This window comes from Saccopteryx leptura, chromosome 8, assembly GCF_036850995.1.
Source record: "Saccopteryx leptura isolate mSacLep1 chromosome 8, mSacLep1_pri_phased_curated, whole genome shotgun sequence".
In the NCBI taxonomy this organism is placed as follows: Eukaryota; Metazoa; Chordata; class Mammalia; order Chiroptera; family Emballonuridae; genus Saccopteryx; species Saccopteryx leptura.
In genome coordinates, this window is record NC_089510.1 from 5889020 (window position 1) to 5910104 (window position 21085).

A 21085-nucleotide genomic window follows, 5' to 3' on the forward strand; every position below is an offset into this window, starting at 1 on the left:
CCTCCCCTCCTCTCACTGAATAAAAAAAAATTTTTTTTTTAAATGATGGTGTTACATAATAACGTTGAAGACGCTGCAGCATCTAAAGTGATACAACTATTTTTGTTTGAATCACGATGTAAAATATATACAAACTTCATTTACCTTCGAAGAAATAAAATTCTATGCACATACTCATTCCCTAAACAGTGCAGCTTTCTAGCATTTCTAAGGGTTCTGCAATAAATCTAAGGTGATGTTTAAAGCATGGAGGTGCCCTGTCACTGCTGGACTGTGTCCGGGGGGCTTTTCCTGTCAGAGGGAAGGATGGGGTGCCCCCCCCCCATGCAGATTGAGCTGGTGTTTACTGATGTGCGGTGGGTGTGCGTCTTCATCCTGCTGTGATGGAGTAATGCAGCCTGGCGAGGGCCAGACACATCTCTGGATGAGAGAGGCAGGCGCGCGCCCTCGCCCTGCAGGGCCCGCCCGCGCGCGTGCCCCGGGCAAGGACGCGCGTCTTCCCTTCTGCTTCCCCTAACGCTGTTGTGAATGTGCCACTTTTCCTCGTTCCTCTCTCCTCATCCGGAGAAGCATTCGGGAATGAATGCGCAAAAGGTTCGCTGGCGAATTTGGTGCTGAAACTCAGATGATTAAACAGAGAGTGAAAAAAAAAAAAAAAGAAAGAAAACATTTGTATTCGGATTCCATTTTTGGAGATGGGATAGAACGCCTGTGAAAGTGTCCTATAGGGGATTTCTAAGAAACATTTGAGTCATTTACAGGAATTTGAAAAAAAAAATCAACCAAACAGTTAATTGTCGGACTGTAGAGTTTTTGCAGAGAAAACCAGTGAGATAAGAAAGAAGTCTCATTCTGAGCAAAACCTCTTCAGACTCCAGCCAGGAATGTAAAACCAGGGCTAGTGGAGTTCTAGCTGCCTGCAAGGACACGTCACTGTCACCGAGGCTCCCGTCAACACACACACACACATGCACACACACACACACACACGCACACACGCACACACACCCTCCCAATTCTGTCATTTCATTCTATAGCAAACACTTTTAATACCCATGAAAAAGAAACCAACTGTTGTCATCAGACAGTGAAACTCAGCTCTCTGCATTTTGATGTATTACCTTATTTTAATAATGACCCATCATCTGTAACTAAACATGTTAGGTTTTGGAAAGGGATTACTTTTTTTTTTTTTTTCATAAGAATACTCTAGTATGCTCAGGAGGAAACTGTACTAGACTGAAGACTCAAGTCCCTGGTTCTGCTACTGTCAAGCTTGGTTGTGGAGAAGTCATTATCTCTACGAGCTTGACTTGCTTATCTGTAAAACAGGATCAGTCGGATGGTTCTGTCTCTCCTGCCCCACCTGGGTCCATCTGTAGAGTAACCTATGAAGAGCTTTAAAAACGATCAGTGGACGAGTGGTGGAAAAAGCTGGGGTACATATACACAATGGAATACTATGCAGCTGTGAAAAAGAAGGAAATCTTACCATTTGCGACAACATGGATGGACCTGGAAACTATTATGTTAAGTGAAATAAGCCAGGCAGAGAAAGAAAAATGTCGTATGACCTCACTCACTTGAGGAACCCGATGAACTATGTGAACTGAGGAACGGAATAGAGACAGAGGCGAGATCAAGGGGACCAGAGAGAAAGCGGTCAGAGGGAAAGGGGATGAGAGGATGGGATCAGAGAAGGGAAAGAGATTGGTGAAATTATATACACATGACACAGCGTTATAGAGAGCAGGACAGCAAGTCCTGGAGGGAAGGGGGGAGGGCAGACAGGGGAGGGGGCAAGGGGGGGCCTAGGGGAACATGGGGGAGGGGGATGTATTTGGTGGAGCACTAGAATCTATGTAAACACAGTAAATTTAAATCAATAAAAAGTAAAAAAAAATAAGTTTAAATATAAATATATAAAAAGATTCAGATAGTACTCTAGCATTTTTCTCTCATTCGCAAAACACAATCAATCCACGTTGGCCGTTCGACAGGTGTGAGCAGAGCAAGCAGGGTGCGCCAGGTACAGAAGGCCACCAGGGCAGAACACAAGGACTTCACCCCCAGGATGACCTTTCCTCCACTAGCCTATCACATGTGGTTTAGACGCCCTGACCTTATCATATGGCTGGTCATGTGGTTCGGACCCTCCCCGACCTTCCCTTTCCCTGGCACACCATGAGGCGTGTGCTAGACCCCTTGGAAGAGGAGCGAAGAGCCCAAGAGTGGCCCTGGCACACCCCCCTGCAGGCCCTGGCCGGGCGGCTCCCTGGAGCATGAAGCCCTAGGGATGTCATCCGGGCCTCGGTGGTGTGTCAACTCCGGGCTCAGAAAAGCAGCAAAGCCAGACAAGGGACGCCACCGCTGACCATCACCTGCACCGACTTAGGGACCAGTCTGTAGAGACCACACCCCTGAAAGGGAACACCCGAAAAGCTGACGGATATTCTACTGAGATCCTGCCCCGAAGCCCCTGCCCTTGGAGAGCAGGTAAAAGCTCTGGGGACCGAGGACCCCGTTTGGCGCTCGCGACGGAGCACGCCCACGGCTTTCCCCACCGCCTCCACCAGGTCCATTTTCTTTGCCTTTCTCTCTCTCTCTCCTGAGCTCTGGGGCCTACTTCCGCCTCAGTAACCTGTTTCCTGAGCCCATTTCTTCTACAGCTCCCTTCTTCTCCCTCTGTGACTTTCGACATAAACTTTCTCTTGTAGTTGAGTCTTGGCTCTGAATTCTTTTTTCGCCAGAACTCAAATCTGGAGGCTGCTGAACTAAGTAAGGTTTGTCCTGACTCCGCCGGTCTAACACCTTTCACTGCCACCAAGTCCATCTTGACCGATTTAATGATCAATTTTAATAAAACACGTCATTTTAGTATGGGTAGTTCCTTTTCAGGAATACAGGTAAGATTTCTCACACCCAAATACGAGTAGCTAAAAGTCTTCTCTCCCATCGAATAGCATTGGGAAAACAATGTTTTCTCACATATTATTTCAAATTAAATTTTTGGGCTACATTTTAGAAATCATTATTCTGGAGAATAATGAATGTCATATATGTGGTAGGATAAGAAAAGTACATGGATTCTTTAAAGGATATTTAGTTGTTTGGGTTTTTTTTTAGTTATTTACTAAAAATAATTAAAATAGCCATTAAAGGGATTTTAATTTTCTGATAAATTTGATGAATTTTTATAACCAATGATTATTATATCTTATCAGTTATGTATTTGATTATTGAATCAGTTAATAACTCTTAGCTATTAAATCTTTGCAAGTATTAAAAATCTTTAAATGACATCAGTTCTAAGAACTCAATCCATCTTCCCCAGAAAAGTCTTTCTCCTCAATCTTGTGGCAGATTGTCATCTTTTTACCCTGTTTTTATTTTAACAATGTTTTCTATACTATTCCTAAGTTCATGACAAGTATTTGCTTATGGCTTTTAAAGACATGTGTTTTTAATAGCTCCGTCAAACAATACTAAAAATGTGCCAGTATGTGATAGATATTTATTTTATTAGGCTCTTCTCTAAGCAAAAGTAAAGACCATCAAGCAAGTCAACTCAATATGCTTTACAACTTGCCAAGGATACATAATTTTTCTGTGTGTGACTCTGTCATTTTAGAATATACTAAAGTCTCTGGACAGATATTTATATATTAATATGTAGATATGACTTTTTCACCTTTGCTTGTAATTTTGTTTGGGAAACCAACAGATACAAGTTTTTGTTTCTCTGTTTTTCTAGGTTGTTTTTTTTTATTTTGTTTTTTAAATAACAGATTCAGGATTCACAAACCACAAGACCTGAATTATAGCATTAGAGGAAAAAGAGTTTTAGTTGGAAGAAGGTCCTGGAGATTGAGGGGAACGAGTATCAGGTGGCTGGTATGTGAAAAAGAGACCCCCCCCCCCCGTAAACACCATTGAATAACCATATAATTTGTAGAAACCACTTCCCTAAATCTGTTTCTTTAACTTTAGAAAAGAGACCATTCCATTTCTCCTTTTATTGAATTGCTATGGTACATGTCACATTCCAAAAACAACTACTATTATTTGTTCATATTACACAATTTATATGCCAACTTTTTATTTGTAAATTTTTGCATTTTTATTAGCCACTAACTAACCCAAATCAAAATTGTACACTAGAAAATTTATAGAGAATCTTTAAATCCTTCAATCTTAAAATCTTTTTTCTCAAAAGTAAGAATCATATGAAAGTTTCTAGGGGAACATTAGTAGGAAATTTTGAATGAACATATTTTCCTCAGAGGAACTGTGCCCACTCTTCAAAAGAGACCAAAGTCAGTCTTTGAAACTAAACACATTGGCCCTGGCCAGTTGGCTCAGTGGTAGAGCGTCGGCCCGGCGTGTGGAAGTCCTGGGTTCGATTTCCAGCCAGAGCACACAGGAGAATCACCCATCTGCTTCTCCATCCTTCCCCCTCTCCTTCCTCTCTGTCTCTCTCTTCCCCTCCCACAGCCAAGGCTCCAATGGAGCAAAGTTGACCTGGGCACTGAGGATGACTCCATGGCCTCCACCTCAGGTGCTATAATGGCTCTGGCCCTAACAGAGCAATGGCCCCTGGTGGGCAAAGCATCACCCCCTGGTGGGCATGCCAGGTGGATCCCAGTCTGTCTCTGCCTCCCCTTCCCTCACTAAAAAAATAAAACAAATAAAAAAAAGAAAGTAATCACATTATGTTTGACACCTTCAATCACATTTAGTTAAAATGTAAGCCTCAGAGACATTAACCTTCAAAAAACAAACTATTTGCTGATGAGAGGAGTCACGTGTCCAACCCCCAAATAGTGACACTATACAATTTCTTCTGAGTTTAATTTTTTTTATCAGTGTGTCAGATTAAAATCACATACTAAAAAAATATATATTTGGCATAGCAATGTATTGCTCATTTCAGAGATTTTAGGCTCATGGAGACAATTTGAATTAAGAAACATCTTAGTGAAGCTTTTGGAAGTAAAAGAAAATTTAGACCAAGAGGGGAAGTTAGTTGGTTTGAATTTTTGGATGTCTATTTTGAATATTTTTATGAAACACATAGACTGTAAGGGAATGGTTTTAAAGAATCAACATGCATGCGTGTGTGCGTGTGTGTTCTGATTATGCTAGGATTCCTTTCAGACTGTAAAACTATTTGTAAAATGCAGAAAAGAGGTTGCAAACAGTTGATCCTTAGGGCCTTGCATCCTTCTGCTGAGAGAATTCTACTCTCCCCACAGCCCTGGCCATGCAGGGTCGTGTAGGACTCACAGATTTTTATGCCTTTGGTTCTCCCCTGCCCCCTTATATAAAGAACTGTCCCATGTTGCAGATGGTGGTAAATCTGTTGCAATACTTTAACCATGCATAATAAATCAACCTCAAAGTATCTCAAACAACATGGACCTGAGCTGGTAGTACAGGGGGATAAGAGATAGCGCCCTTCTAAGGATACGTCATTGAGCAGCCTCAATGGGGCGCATGACTTTATGTTCTTGCCCCATCTTACCCCCCGCCACTCATTCATTTAGAGCCAACGCTGCTGCCAGGATAGTTGATACCTTTGCACATTCTGATCCCTCTCTTGGGAACCGCAACGATGCTAGTTTTCTATGTGTGAACATTGGCTCCGCCCGGCTCTCCTTCAACTGCTTTGCCTTCCTCGCGGGATTTATTCCTCACGGAATCTGGTGAGACAGACATTAGCAACCTGGTTTTACTGATCAGTTAAATATCATCGCCAAAGGCACCCAGTTTAGAAAGCAGAGAAGCCAGGAGGTAAACCCGGTCCATCTTGAGTCAGACACCTGCGTTACGTCACTCTGTGCCTGACACACCCCTTCCAACCTCAGCTTAAGCAACAGTTCACCAACGGCTTCCTATTTCGCTCCCTGTCCTCCCCAGTTCTAATATTTCAAAAATTTACTTTGTACTAAATTTCGTTGGCCTCCGCGGCTCACTCTGATTGAATTATCTTTGTATAGGTCACCCTTGAGCTGTTCTACGTACGGCAAGAACCACGATTTTTATTTTAATCCCAAGAACCCACGAAGGTGCCTGGTCGGTTTATGAGGCACGTTCTCTGTCAAGTTTTGTTAAATGAATGAGTTATTATTCTGATGACGTCTCATCCCAGACATGTCAGGAGGACCCCAGGATCTTTGAACGCGATGGAGAAAGCGAGGCTAACGTCGCTGTCCCTGTGATGACCACCCAGCATCTGCTCACATAAACCATCGTTATCTTCCATTGGAAAACATTTTGTTTGGTTTTGTTTCATTATAAAAGGTCCCAGCATGTGGCGTTGCTTTTAAATAAAAGTTAAATAAAATAGTTAGTTCAGCTGGTTAGAAAAATGTGCTTCAAGTTTAAAATCACACATCACTGTTTATACAGATGATTATTCGGGACGGACTTCAATGGAACCATACTTAGCTAGCGAAAAAGACGAGTTTGGCAACAGCCCACGGCGATCAGCAAGAAGGACTTGTGTTTCCCCACTGAGGTCAGCGGGCCCTGACTCAGTCACACAGACCTAATACCACCTGATAGGAAGAGATAACATAACAGTGCAGGTGTGAGCGTGAAAGGTTGGGAGCAGTCACAGTTGAGAGACTTTTTTTTTTCATGCTATAGTCTCTTTCATGCTAACAGGAGAGCAGTATAAATTTAAATTTTCAATTAGTTTACCCTGAGTATCAAATACAACCTTCTCTTTGGAGTCATGTAAATTATCTTTGTTCATCTACTTCAAGCTGATCCTTGTACAATCTGATTTTTCAAAGCGGCATCTCAGCAATAAAGCCATTTTAAAACATCAGCAAGCAGCTTCACTTTAGGGTAGATTACCATCATAACAGGCCAGCCAGTGAATTAACCTCAAACAACCCACAGAAAAACTATATTAAACTAAAGATAAACAATTTGAATACCTCAAAGGAGTGTTTAGAGTTAAGTATGTTTTTGTTTAAAAATAAGGGTCCAAATTTGTTCTTTGTTTTTTTTTTTTCACAGTATTTTTTAAGCATGGGCTTGCTAATAGAATTATTTTGACCACATATTCCAATTTATTCTGTAGCACTTAATGAATTGATATTATATTGCATCGATATAAATCGAGAAAAGAACCTAGAAGTTACTTTTGCAGTCTTTGGTTTTCTTTTATTGTTTCTCCCCTCTTTCTTTTCTTGGGTATTTATTATTTTCTTACTTTTTGGAACTATTAATTTCTTCTTTTTTTTTTTTTTTTACTCTAAGATTCATAAGCCTCTTGAGACTGTGCTTTATTTTTCTTTGTTTCCCAGGGTTCAGTCAGACTGTGTATTGATGTTCCACGTAGATATTTTTGGAATAACTGAATAAATGATTATGAAACAATGACACTATCAAGGACAAGTTCATAGTGAAACTAACTAATAAAACTGGCTTAACCCTGTTCACAGCTTTATTTGTTGAAGTGACATGGTACAGTAGATGGCCATAGCATATTTTTTTTAACTAGTAACAGATTTTTTTTTACATCCAGACAACACAATTATACAATTTTGCTGAGGACATTAACGTGGACCCAAATAAATGCAGAGAGCTGTGCTCTTCCCGGACGGGAGATTCGATGTTGTGGGAACAGTGTCTGAGGATCCTGAGCAGGAGGCTGGACACATCTGGGGTTCAGAAGAGTGATCCGGGCTGCAGGTGTCATTTTGTATTTTTCTGAAGCTGGAAACGGGGAGAGACAGTCAGACAGATTCCCGCATGCGCGGGACCGGGATCCTCCTGGCACGCCCACCAGGGGGCGATGCTCTGCCCCTCCGGGGCGTCGCTCTGCCGCGACCAGAGCCACTCTAGCGCCTGGGGCAGAGGCCAAGGAGCCATCCCCAGCGCCCGGGCCATCTTTGCTCCAATGGAGCCTTGGCTGCGGGAGGGGAAGAGAGAGACAGAGAGGAAGGAGAGGGGGAGGTGGAGAAGCAAATGGGCGCTTCTCCTATGTGCCCTGGCCGGGAATCGAACCCGGGTCCCCCGCATGCCAGGCCGACGCTCTACCACTGAGCCAACCGGCCAGGGCTATTTTATTTTTGTTTTTGGCAATGTTTGGCTGGTGCTAGAGGGAAGGAGGAATAGAAATGTTCTTATTCCTCCTGCTTTAACTAAAAGTTTGATTCAAATCTATGTGAGGGAAAATATGAAGCCAGCCTCCAAGAGGCTCGGAGTCGCCTGCGCGGAAAACATCCTTAAGGAAGTCATTCTATTCCGTGTGCTGTGTGGCACAATATTCAAGAGCTTGCTTATTTTAATGTCTTTATTACCGCTTAACATAACATCTCTTTTTAATCAAAAATATGTAAGTGAAATGGTATCATTTTACATTACATGAAAGGAACTGCCGTTGGGTTTTTATTCCCTAGGAATTTTTTTAAAATTCCAGTGAAAAGAGTACTACTATTAAGTATTTATATTATTGACAAAACTTTAAACTTTGGCGTGAGCGGGCTTTAATGAGGATGCAGAACAGACTACTAAAGTCTCATCCCACGGGAGGCGTCAGGACAACACTCGGGGTGTATCCTAAAATGCACTCTGCGTGTACGACAAAGGCAAATACAGGGATTTTCATTCTAGCATTATTGGTAACAATGAAACTTTGGCCAGTGACTAAATATAATTAACTTGAAAATGGGTAACTAAAGAACAGTAAACAAAACATCGGCACACTGTGCATCCATTTAAACGAGTGAACTAAAACGGCACGTAATTGTGTGGGTTTAGCTAAAAAAAAATATAAACGAGTGAAAAGGACAGTGGAGGAAGGGGGTTGCCGTGTGTGCAAAACATAAAATGATAAAAAACGATGCTCATTATTTCTGTCAGTCAGAGCAGATCAGGATGTTACAAGCCCCACTGTGCTCCCAGTGCTAAGGATTTTGATACAAGGGATCAGAGGCGTACAAAGTAATTGAAAGAGCTGGGGGTTGGAGAGCGAGAGGATCCACTAGTGACAATTTCAGCTGTAGCAGCACTGATTCTCGGAAGTCGTCACTGACGTCTCCACAGCCTGCAGCCACAAAGCAGGTGCGTTTGCCAGGAAGGTGTGATGTTCTTGTTTTGAATCTATCCAGAAGTGTCTCCTTTTTCTCTGCCTTCCAAATGATCCCTCAAATGCCTCTCAATGGCAAACTCTAACCCGGAACCACGTGGAAAAAACAACTCTGTGAGGTGGTCCTGATTTCTCCTTTGCAATGAATGCAGACTTTTAAGGTCATTGAAAGAGAGGGATGGGAGTGAGTGTGGACAACAATCCAGCCAGATATTGTTGCTGGATTTAGTATAAAGATGCTTAAACAAGCTTATGAGTGATACACACCCTAGGTAGGGTAGTGCTTACCTCTGAGCATGTTGTGCAAAGTTTAAGGGGAGACATGATCGAAGTCAGAAAAAGAGAAGGAAGAATCCGATGGCATTGCAGCTTCGAACGCATAGAATTGTTAACTAAGCTGTTATTTTAAGAACATGTGTAGATACTATAAATTGGTTTGCTTATCATCTAAGCCAAATCGTTACTGTTTTATGCTTTGAGGATAGCCTAGCAAGAATAGTTTTCCAATTACCCATATTCTCCAATAAAGAAGGCACAATTATTCCTAGTCTGAAGGACTCTGTAACAATGACTCTATTCATAGTCATGGAGGTTCAAGCTGACTTAATTCTGTGTAAGATCAGGAGGAAAGTAAACATGTCAGGGAGCCAGGCTGCACACAGCTTGAGTACCACTTTGGGAAACTGTAGGCAAATACATATATCCTTAAATTGTATTTGAACAAAAATGCCTCATGATTTTTCTACCAAAAAAAAAAAAAAATGATCAAAGGACCAAAGTGGTTCATTTTGAAGATTCTTGTGTATATACATTCCTTTATCTCACCTTATGAAAAAAGTAAAATAAGAAAGAAAATTCAAAGAGCAATGTAGTGCCGTTAGCCTGTGTGAGAATCCAATGATGACACCATTTTCAATCACAAGATACGTTTTCTGTTTTTCTGCCACAGGTACATTCAACCCTACTTCTTCCTCCTATCCTGTATCTGCTCCTCATAATTTTTATTACAGTTTCTTCCTAGGGTTTTTATCTTGGTCTCTGGCACCAATTACTTTCTTTTAAAAAGATAATAACTCGTTTCAATATAACTTTAAAAACATTAGAATAAATTTATGTTTGAAATTTGCAACATGCTTTAAACCACACAGGTAAGATGTTTATGACATTAATAGGTATTTTCACCTGTAAGTATATTTCTGTAAACTATCTAAGTTTGATAAGTATCTCCTAAAGGTAGTTCTATAAGTCTCTTTGTACTCCAAGAACTCATTTTGATCAAAGAATGCAAATGAGTAAATGGCAACATATAGCGTTCAGAAAATGTAACCGTGTCGTAACTGCTGTTTTGTGCTAGTGGGAATGTTCAAACAGACTGTGAATGACGCAAACAAAACAAAACAAAACACCAGTTTAAAAGAAAGAAATTGGTCATGTTAAGTAGCTAGAACTATTCCTGACGCACAGGCAGTCAATAAACGTTAGTTAAATAGAAGTCAGGACATGAAAGTAATACAGAAATGAAGGATTCAACTCCGTTGACTACAACAGAAAGATTATTTAAGGTGCTTTTATTTTATCCGGCAACATAGGGGCCACTGATGACCTTGACTGAAGCCATTTTATGAGCGTGGAGGAGAAATCCGGAAGTGAGGAAGACAGTATACCCAACTTTCACAACTTTTTAGTGTGGTTTTGCTTTTAAAAGACAACAGAGAATAAAGTAGCAGCTGGAGAGGCTGTCAGACAGTAGTCGGTCTGCTTTCTGCTAGGAAGGTCCAGGAACAGGGAGCCATGGGTGGTGGAGAAGGGTGTAATGGCAGAAGCAGGAACCTGGGTGAAGCACACATGGACAGTATTCAAAGGATGTCTCAGGAGAGTGCGTGCACACCTCCCATTGTAACTGGAGAGGAAGCCTCAATTCTGTTATGGTCATGCTTTGCCATGTAAACGTCACTATAATTGTGTGTGTGTGCATCATGGGCGTATGTGCGTGTTCATCTTACCAAATACCTAGAAGGAGAGAGATTATACATCGTAACTTAAGTTTTGTAACTTACATGTCTGTAAGTTTTGTAGTCAGACATGTCAACTCTTGTCAGTGTCATTCACGCTAAGTATATTACCACAGACAACTTCTCTAAGCTTCAGTTTTTCCTCAGTGTCACATGGAGATGACAGTATTTACTTCATAGAATTATAGTGAAATGCATATGTGTATCCAGTTTAGCATGGTACTAGGTGTATAATAGATTCTCAGTAAATGGTAGTTGTCATTATTGTTATGTTTTCACTATTTTAAATTTTGCCTGAATTTACTCTTCAATAGAATGGAGATAATACCTGTCTTATGAGTTTTTAATGAGGATTAATTTATTGCTTAATAAATGATGACGTTAATACAAAAGTAGAATATCAATACCAAATCCCTGGCCCTGGCCGGTTGGCTCAGCGGTAGAGCGTCGGCCTGGCGTGAGGGGGACCCGGGATCGATTCCCGGCCAGGGCACACAGGAGAAGCGCCCATTTACTTCTCCACCCCCTCCTCCTTCCTCTTTGTCTCTCTCTTCCCCTCCCGCAGCCAAGGCTCCATTGGAGCAAAGATGGCCCGGGCGCTGGGGATGGCTCCTTGGCCTCTGCCCCAGGCGCTAGAGTGGCTCTGGTCGCGGCAGAGTGATGCCCCGGAGGGGCAGAGCATCGCCCCCTGGTGGGTAGAGATTCACCCCTGGTGGGCGTGCCGGGTGGATCCCGGTCGGGCGCATGCGGGAGTCTGTCTGACTGTCTCTCCCCGTTTCCAGCTTCAGAAAAACACACACACACACACAAAAATACCAAATCCCAGATAGATTTGTTTTATTAAAACAAAAACAATAGCCTGGCAAGGGTAGCGCATGGAGTGTGGACCTGGGACCTCCACGTCCCAGGTTTGAAACCCCAAGGCCCTCAGCTTGAAGGCTTGAGTGTGGACTCATCAGCTTGAATAGAAGTTCATTGGCATGAGCATGAGGCCATTCACATGATCTCATGATCACTGGCTTGAGCTCAAGGTCATCAGCTTGAGCCCAAGATCGCTGGATTGAGCAAGGTGTCACTGGCTCGGCTAGAGCTCCCCAGTCAAGGCACATATGAGAGAAACAATCAATACACAACTGAAGTGATACAACTATGAGTTGATACTTCTCACCTCTTGCCTTTTCTATCTCTCAAAACAAACAAACAAACAAACCTGGACCATCTACAATAAAGTAGTTTCAATCTCACTCTTCTGGACTCAAAGACACAATGGTTTTATCCCAGATTAGAAGACTCAAAAGTATATATTATACAACTATGAATACGGACGAGATGCAAAGTTTAATGACAAGGACCGAAATATTTGAAAGACAAATTTCATTACATTCCTCAGAGCTAACAGTTCAGTGTTCCCCTAGCATTATTATGGTGCATCTTTTGACTCTTGATAATTAGGAAATTACTTCATCCTCACTGTTTTCACAGCTTTGTTTTCATTTGTATCTTCAGAGAAAACCTGTTCTAAACATAACATCAAAGACAAGAGTAACAATCAACCACCCTTGGCTGCTAATTAAGTAAAAATGTAGAAAGTGTTTTAATGTTTATAATTTGAAATATCTTATTCTATGTACTCTTGCACCTGCAATCCTTACAGAAGTCTTTGCTCAAAAACTGGTAAGATCCTGAAGAACTTGATGTATATATCTTTGGGGTGCTATTCTCTCATTTCTTTCTTTCTTTTCCAAATATGTTCCTTCTAGGGTTTAACTTTCTGTATTAGTTCAACTATTCCATTTACTAGGTTTAGTTTCCATATCCTCATTTGGAGTCCTTGGAAAGAAAAATGCTGATATAATCCTTATTGTTATGGAGCTTAAAATTTTATTCTGGAGACATCAAGTCTTACGTATAAAATTTGATTCACAAAATGTTAGTGGCGATGCAAGTAGAAAGTTACTGCCTTGTGGGCCAAGACAAAAGACACTCAGGTAGTGATGAGCGTGACACAAGGACAATTCTGTGCCGACTCAACATTGCTATGCTGACAACACTCAAATCTGGATTTGTAGCCTGTAGGGTGACCAGCTCACCCCCGTTTTTCCAGAACTATTCTGATTTCAGCACTGAAAGTAAAAAAAAAAAAAAAAGAATCCCATAGTTCAGGGAAACCGGAAAATTGGTCACCTTCTGAGCCTATGGTATCTTCTGAGATTGCACTGGCCATTTACACTCTATAGCCCACAATGCCTTGCTCTCAAGAAGACCCAAAATAAATATATCTCTACTTTTTATAAAACTGCTCTTCTACTAATGTCACCTTTTCAGTAACTTCTTCCACCATCTACCCAGGGGTCCCCAAACTATGGCCCGTGGGCCACATGCAGCCCCCTGAGGCCATTTATCCGGTCCCTGCCGCACTTCCAGAAGGGGCACCTCTTTCATTGGTGGTCAGTGAGAGGAGCACATTGTCCATCTCATTAGCCAAAAGCAGGCCCATAGTTCCCATTGAAATACTAGTCAGTTTGTTGATTTAAATTTACTTGTTCTTTACTTTAAATATTGTATTTGTTCCCGTTTTTATTTATTTTTTTACTTTAAAATAAGATATGTGCAGTGTGCATGGGGATTTGTTCATAATTTTTTTATAGTCCGGCCCTCCAATGGTCTGAGGGACAGTGAACTGGCCCCCTGTGTAAAAAGTTTGGGGACCCCTGATCTACCCTGAGGATCACACCGTACACCGGGTCTTTATTCTTTACTCCCTTCTTCCTTCTTCTCCCAAGTTCCTCTTCCGTCTCCCCTTCGGTCTCTGCGTGGACATCTGAGTTCCGAGCTGGATTCCCGGCCTCGCTCCTGTTCCGTGGAATCTACCCTTCGGTCTCTGCGTGGACATCTGAGTTCCGAGCTGGATTCCCTGCCTCACTCCTGTGCCGTGGAATCTACCCTTCGGTCTCTGCGTGGACATCTGAGTTCCGAGCTGGATTCTCTGCCTCACTCCTGTGCCGTTGAATCTACCCTTCGGTCTCTGCGTGGACATCTGAGTTCCGAGCTGGATTCCCTGCCTCCCTCCTGTTCCATTGAATCTACCCTTCGGTCTCTGCGTGGACATCTGAGCTCCGAGCTGGATTCCCTGCCTCACTCCTGTTCCGTTGAATCTACCCTTCGGTCTCTGCGTGGACATCTGAGCTCCGAGCTGGATTCCTTACCTCACTCCTGTTCCGTTGAATCTACCCTTCGGTCTCTACGTGGACATCTGAGTTCCGAGCTGGATTCCCTGCCTCACTCCTGTGCCGTTGAATCTACCCTTCGGTCTCTACGTGGACATCTGAGTTCCGAGCTGGATTCCCTGCCTCACTCCTGTGCCGTTGAATCTACCTCTCTGCCAAACTCAGAGCCGTCCTTTTCGAAATCACTCATTTCGTCATTTCTCTTTAATGATAAACACTCTTCATCATTTCCCGTCTTTGCTAATTGAATGACATCCACGCCCATGAATACGTGGCATCTTACAGTTCCTTGCTCCTTTGCTCATATTTTGCCACTGGAACATTTTAAACCAGGCAAAAAATCAAACAGCCTCAGGACATTTCCAAGTGTTGACATTGAGACTAAATGACTCTCAGGTTAATGCCTTAGAGTAGCGTCTCTCTAAGATGATCTCCTCAAAAAGGTCATGTGTATAAGTAGTATACGGCAAACTTAGATCATTTTAAATTTAAGAAATAACATGGGAGTTACGACTCTGTAGATCCTAATTTTTGTTCTCCATATTGTTCGTGTTATAGGGGATTTGAGAGAAAACCCCACTTAATCGGAAACGTTCCCCTTTAGTAGCCGTGGTACCTTAGAATGAACTTCAACTTTGCTTCAAGAATGACTTGGAAATCTTGCTTATACATATGAACTGTTGATTGCTCAGAGCACAAAATATAAGGTCTATTATATTAAAAATACAATTACAGATATTGTTCTTTTCTGTAGATAACTAAGATGTGAGAAAGAGTGTATTAGAGAAGAGCTTAAAGACTAGTTTTAGGGGCTGGGAGCATAACTTCTAAATTAAGAACACAAGGTCTTCCAAGTCAGCAGCTGGGATGAGTCTTATTTACATCAGTAGATGCTTCTCTGGTACAAGTCAGAGCTGTGACTTCCCATGTCACACCGAGGCATCCCAGGACTGACAGTGGTTACATTATAGTTGTGTGGACTTTGGCAACGTTACTCCTACCTCATGTGCCTACCATTTCTGGACATCCTGAACCTGTCTCCCATCCTAAACACACCTTCCTCCACAAAATAATTATGCAGAACCCAGGGAGGCAGAACGAGCCAGCCGGCCGTGCTCCTGTGCTTCTGCCCTCTGTCTCACACTCGTTCTCTGAGTGGAAAGAGGCGAGAAGAGACAGAGAAGCTGGCTTAGAGATTCTTCCGATATTCCTCACTGCCCCCGGCTAAAGCAGTTCACCGAGAATTAAAACTAAAAAACCTTGATCAAGGCTTTGAAACTCACATCGAATATATATATGCATAAAATGGGTACATTTTTAGTGAAGTTTGACATCAGGATTTGATTATGGCTTATGAAAAACCACGTCCAAGTGAATCAAGCTAAGACCAAGTGGAATATTTTACTAATACACTCGGTCAAAATATTAAAATACTTAACACATAAAAATTCACAAGGACAGCTGTGGTGGCATATATATATACCCATGGGTTTTATTTATTTATTTATTTATTTATTTTTCTGAAGCTGGAAACAGGGAGGCAGTCAGACAGACTCCCACATGCGCCCGACTGGGATCCACCTGGCTTGCCCACCAGGGGGCAATGCTCTGCCCCTCTGGGGCATCGCTCTGCTGCAACCAGAGCCATTCTGGGCCTGAGGCAGAGGCCATAGAGCCATCCTCAGTGCCTGGGCCAACTTTGCTCCAATGGAGCCTTGGCTGTGGGAGGGGAAGAGAGAGACAGAGAGGAAGGAGAGGTGGAGGGGTGGAGAAGCAGATGGGCGCTTCTCCTGTGTGCCCTGGCCAGGAATCAAACTGAGACTTCCGCACACCAGGCCAACGCTCTACCACTGAGCCAACCAGCCAGGGCCACCCATGGGTTTTATAAGGGATATTCCATGTCTTCTAATAGCCCGAAATATTGTGCTAATTGACAAAACTCTTAAAAATCAGAAAAATTATATTTTGCTTTTGTAGGTTTTATGGTAGGGTTTTGAGAACCAACAATAATCCATTTATATTATGAATGAGGGTAGGCTTATATTGCAAATGGGTATGTGGGGTAATTTTTGTATGTCAGCCCCAAATTAGGAAAATAAATTCCTTCTCAGCTGAAAGATACAGTTTTTTTCCAAACTGACTTTCAGAGGTGAAAAGTTCTAAAAGGCAATCCTGAAAAATTGAGGGCATAATCATTAATACCTGCTCTCTAATCATCTACCCCAAATCTGGTAGCTTCAAGCAATCATTACTTTTGCCTCATACATGTGGGCGTTGTTGGCAGAGGCCACTCAGTGGGCATTTCTTTTGATGGTCTTGGCAGCTTTCAGCAACTGAGTTCAAAGGTGGGTCGTCTGGTGGCTAGGTCTGCCTGGTGGGGCGGGGGTCGCCGAGCTGGGACAGAGACTTGCTTCTTGTGGTCTCTGATGATCCAGTCGGCACACCTGGGCTTTTCCATGTGGAATCTCAGAGTTCTGGAAAGCCGTAAGAGAGCGTAAGCCCCGGGGCGCCATAACTTTTCAAGTCTCCGCTGCGTTTCATCTGCTCCATCTCCTTAGCAAACCAAATCGCAGGGCCAAATACGGAGTCAAAAACGGAGAGCTAGATTTCAGCTACTAATGGAAGGAGCTGGAAAATAATAGCAAAGGTTTTTATTGTTATTGTTGTTGTTGTTTGTGTGTGTGTGTGTGTGATTAACACAAAGTTTTATTTACACAAAACTGGTAAAAGTCAGATAGATATAAGACACTTCTGTACAGAACAAAAAATGAACGAAACAACTTTGTCCTCAGGAAGTCTGCAGACTGGGCAAAGGGGTGTGGATGCAGACAACTGTTCACGCTGCAATACCACCCCCTACACACGCCCTGAGAAAAAGATGCTTTGTCTGAGCACAAGCTCTGTGCTGAGGGAACCCAAAGTGTCATTTATTCTGACGATGCCAGCAGAAAATTTCTCATGGATGAGATAACAAATGGGCTGGATCCAGAGAGATGATATTTTAGGCAAAGAGATAAAGACAAGATACTTTAGACTGAGGTTTTTGCATTGCATAAAACCACATAGAGATATGATGTGTGTGTGGTGACGAATGAACTTATATTTTCCATAAATGTCCGACCCTTTCCCAGGTAGGTTTCTTTTCTCTCTCTATCTGTTAAAAATGGATTTGGCTACAAATAAGACAACCTTACAGTGGCGTCAACAAATACAGATTTCTTTCACTCGAAAATCTAAAGAAAGTTATCTTTAGATTTTTTTTTTCTGTCCTGCTTTGCTGTTCTGTCACATATTAACTTTTGTCTCCAAGTTTATTGTCTCGTGGTTGAGGGTGCTATACCTCTAGATCCTGTCTACATTCAAGTCCAATAGGAGACAGATAAAACTTGCCCAATGTAAGAGAAGAAAAAGTTTTCCCCAACTCTCTTAGGGTCCCTGGCTGGGTCTAAAAATTAAACAAAGACAGATTAACCAGAGAAAAAGAAACAAATTTTCTTCTTATTTAATTTTTTGACTGATTGATTCTAGAGAGAGGAAGGGAGAAGGAGAGAGGGGGAGAGAAGCATTCACTTGTTCTCCCACTTACTTGTGGGTTCACTGATCACTTTCTGTCTGTGTCCTGACCAGGGATTGAACCTGCAACCTTAGTGTTTCCAGACGATGCTCTTAACCGACTGAGCTAACTGGCCAGGGTCCTTAATATTTAAGTTGTATGTGACACAGGAGCCTTCATCCAGAAAGGAAGACCTGAGGAAGCAGTTACACCTGAGTGTTTTCGTGTTCGCTTTGGTGAAGAGTGGCCAGCTGTGTAGACACGTGAGGGGTCAGAGAGCAGGAAGTGGGTGTAGTGAGCCAGGGAAACAGCGGGGCTGGTTTGCTCAGCTTCTTCTTAGCGTCCCTTGGCTTGTAGAGACAAAGGTGCTCCTCTCCTGCGGTCCAGGGAAGGCAGCTCCCTCATGAAGGTTTTATGCCCCGTTTGAGAGGAGGAAGGTAGGGAGAAGGTCTTCCGCCTCTATTTCCTCAAACTCCTTCAGCTTGCACTGTTAAAGGTGCCCAGCTGCCGTGTCTTGGGGTTGTGCGTCCTGCGTTCCACCCCCAGCCTAAGCTGTACCTTTACAGCAGAAGAGCGGTGGCTTCCCCAGCCTTCCCCGGTAGATTCTGTTTATCTCCACGGCTAGGGCCGGGTCCCCATGGATTTCCCCACTGGACTGACATGATGACTTTTCATCTCTTCATGGCTCTCCTCAACCACAACAGAGAATGTTTTGTTAGAGAAGACAGAGGGGAGTATGGATCTGCCATGTTATCCTCAACTACGCTTAGTCCTCTATGCGTAAAGCTCCAGAGTGAAGACCCTTTCCTTACCTTCATCACTTCAAAGATGAGCCAGAGGACCAGCTGCTCCGCATGAATTTTCTTCCTAACAGACTGCTACTCTTTCTGACCCTTACCACGTAAAGGTGCCACTAATTACGTCCTTCAACTTCTTGCTGATTGTGGTATGAATAAAATTTCTCTCCTCGGTAAAAAATATATATGCTGTTAAGAAAGACAGAAACTGCAAATTACACTTTTATATTCCTGTTAATGTCCAGAATAGGGCTGAGCCCATACAATATATGTCCATTAATCAAAAATATTGACTGTTGTTTCATTAGAGTTTTGCTTCATGAAGGTTTAGATTCCTGAAGCTGATTGGCCAACCACCCTCCACTTTCTTTATGCAATGACAAAGCCCATTGGGAAAAAAAGGAGTTTGAATCAGCATGGTGGATATTGACTCTGGTGTGGATGGCGGTCTCTTCCCCACCTGTTTCCTAGAACTCCAATCCAAGGCGTGCACAGTCCTCACTTGGCTGTAGTTACTGATATAGCAATGGGCATCTGCTCTGAGCCAGTCCAACAAGGTTCAAGTAGAACATTTTGGTTAAAATATTAGGACAGAAATGTGTTCTCTTGCTTTGGAATGGAAGTGGGTGGCGTATAAGCCTATAACTGCTTCTTACATGGAAGAATCCATGCCTTCAAGGTCTATGGGTTTTTATTTCATTTTTTAAAAAAAAATCTTTCTCCATTACCATTGTTAGCAGAGAAGAACAAATCCCACGCAGGAGAGAACAGAGCCAAGGTCCTGACAATACCATCCGAACTCTAGGATCTAGTCATTCTGGAATTCTAAATATTTCAATTAAGCAATAAATTTTCTTTTGACAACTGATTCCCATTTGATATCAGATCTTCCTTGTATCCTAAGCCACTTAAAGTTGGATGTCTATCACCGGCAGCTGACCATGACCTTCAGATTGATGCCTTCCTCGTCCATCACAGTGTCTCATTGGTGCTGACAGCTCAGCGTCGGCTGACAAGATGGAAGCCCCATTGTTCTGGGAGTCAAACACTTACAATAGCTCTGGCTTTGTCTCCTTCCAGCTGTGTGGACTTAGACCGACCTGTCGGGTGGTGTTATGTCAACTTGGCACTAGTGTTCTCATTGAAGGACGAGAATCACATTTTTCCTGGGTCCTTCTTCTGCAAGGTTCTGAGTTAGCGTGGGCCAAGAATTGCATGAGATTTGGAAGGTAGATGTGAAAAAGAAGGCTGGGGCTCTTGGAAGGCGGAGGCAGTCAGTTACTATAAGGCAGTGGTCCCCAACCCCCCAGGCCGTGGACCGGTACCGGTCCGTGGGCCATTTGGTACCGGTCCGCAGAGAAAGAATAAATAACTTACATTATTTCTGTTTTATTTATATTTAAGTCTGAACAATGTTTTATTTTTAAAAAATGACCAGATTCCCTCTGTTACATCCATTTCTAAGACTCACTCTTGACGCTTGTCTCGGTCACGTGATACATTTATCCGTCCCACCCTAAAGGCTGGTCCGTGAAAATATTTTCTGACATTAAACCGGTCCGTAGCCCAAAAAAGGTTGGGGACCACTTCTGTAAGGGACAGGTGTGAAGGTCCCCAGTGGGTCCCAGCTTGCTCTTGCTGTTCTCCTGCTCTGGGTCCACCTACTCCTTCTCACTGTTGGCCTTACTAACCCCCATGGCCTAAGGCCACCATGGCATGCTTGACTGGGACATTTACAGAAGCACATATTCCCCAAAGAGGACTGTCTCCAAAGATACTCCCAGAAGCTCTCGATCACAGAACCCCTTTTGCTATCAAATGAACAGAGCTTGTCCTCGTGGGCCAGCATGTCATTGGGACTGGGTTACTCACTGTCTCCCTGACCACCACCTTCCAGACCTGCGCTGAAATATCTCCCCTCACGTTCCTGAAAGATCTAATTTTTATAGTGAAGTCCTTATTCCCAAAGCAGTGGTAGTGGTTCCGTTTTCTTCAGGGACCCTGTCTAAGAGGGCTAGTTCCTCTCCTAAGCCTTAGTTGCTTTGTCTATAAGAAATGGGTTGCCCTGCCTGGCTCCCACAGCTGTGGTCAGACTCAAGTGACAAAAGGCCTGGTGTGGACACTGTGGACACTCTGTGTGGCACTATTGCTACCTGCTTGTTGATCCTGGGAAGCAAGTCTCTGAATTCCAGCATACAGGACTTGACTACCTTTCTTGTATAAACAAACCCTCAAAAAGTAAGAAAAAATAAAAAGAAAGAAAGTAGTTTCTGATCTCAAGACAAGTGTATGCCTTAAAAATAAATGCAAAGCAATTGCAGTGGGAATTGTCTTTCAAAAGTGTGCCTATTTCTCGATCCTTTCATTTCTTCTTCCTCCTTTCTTTCCCT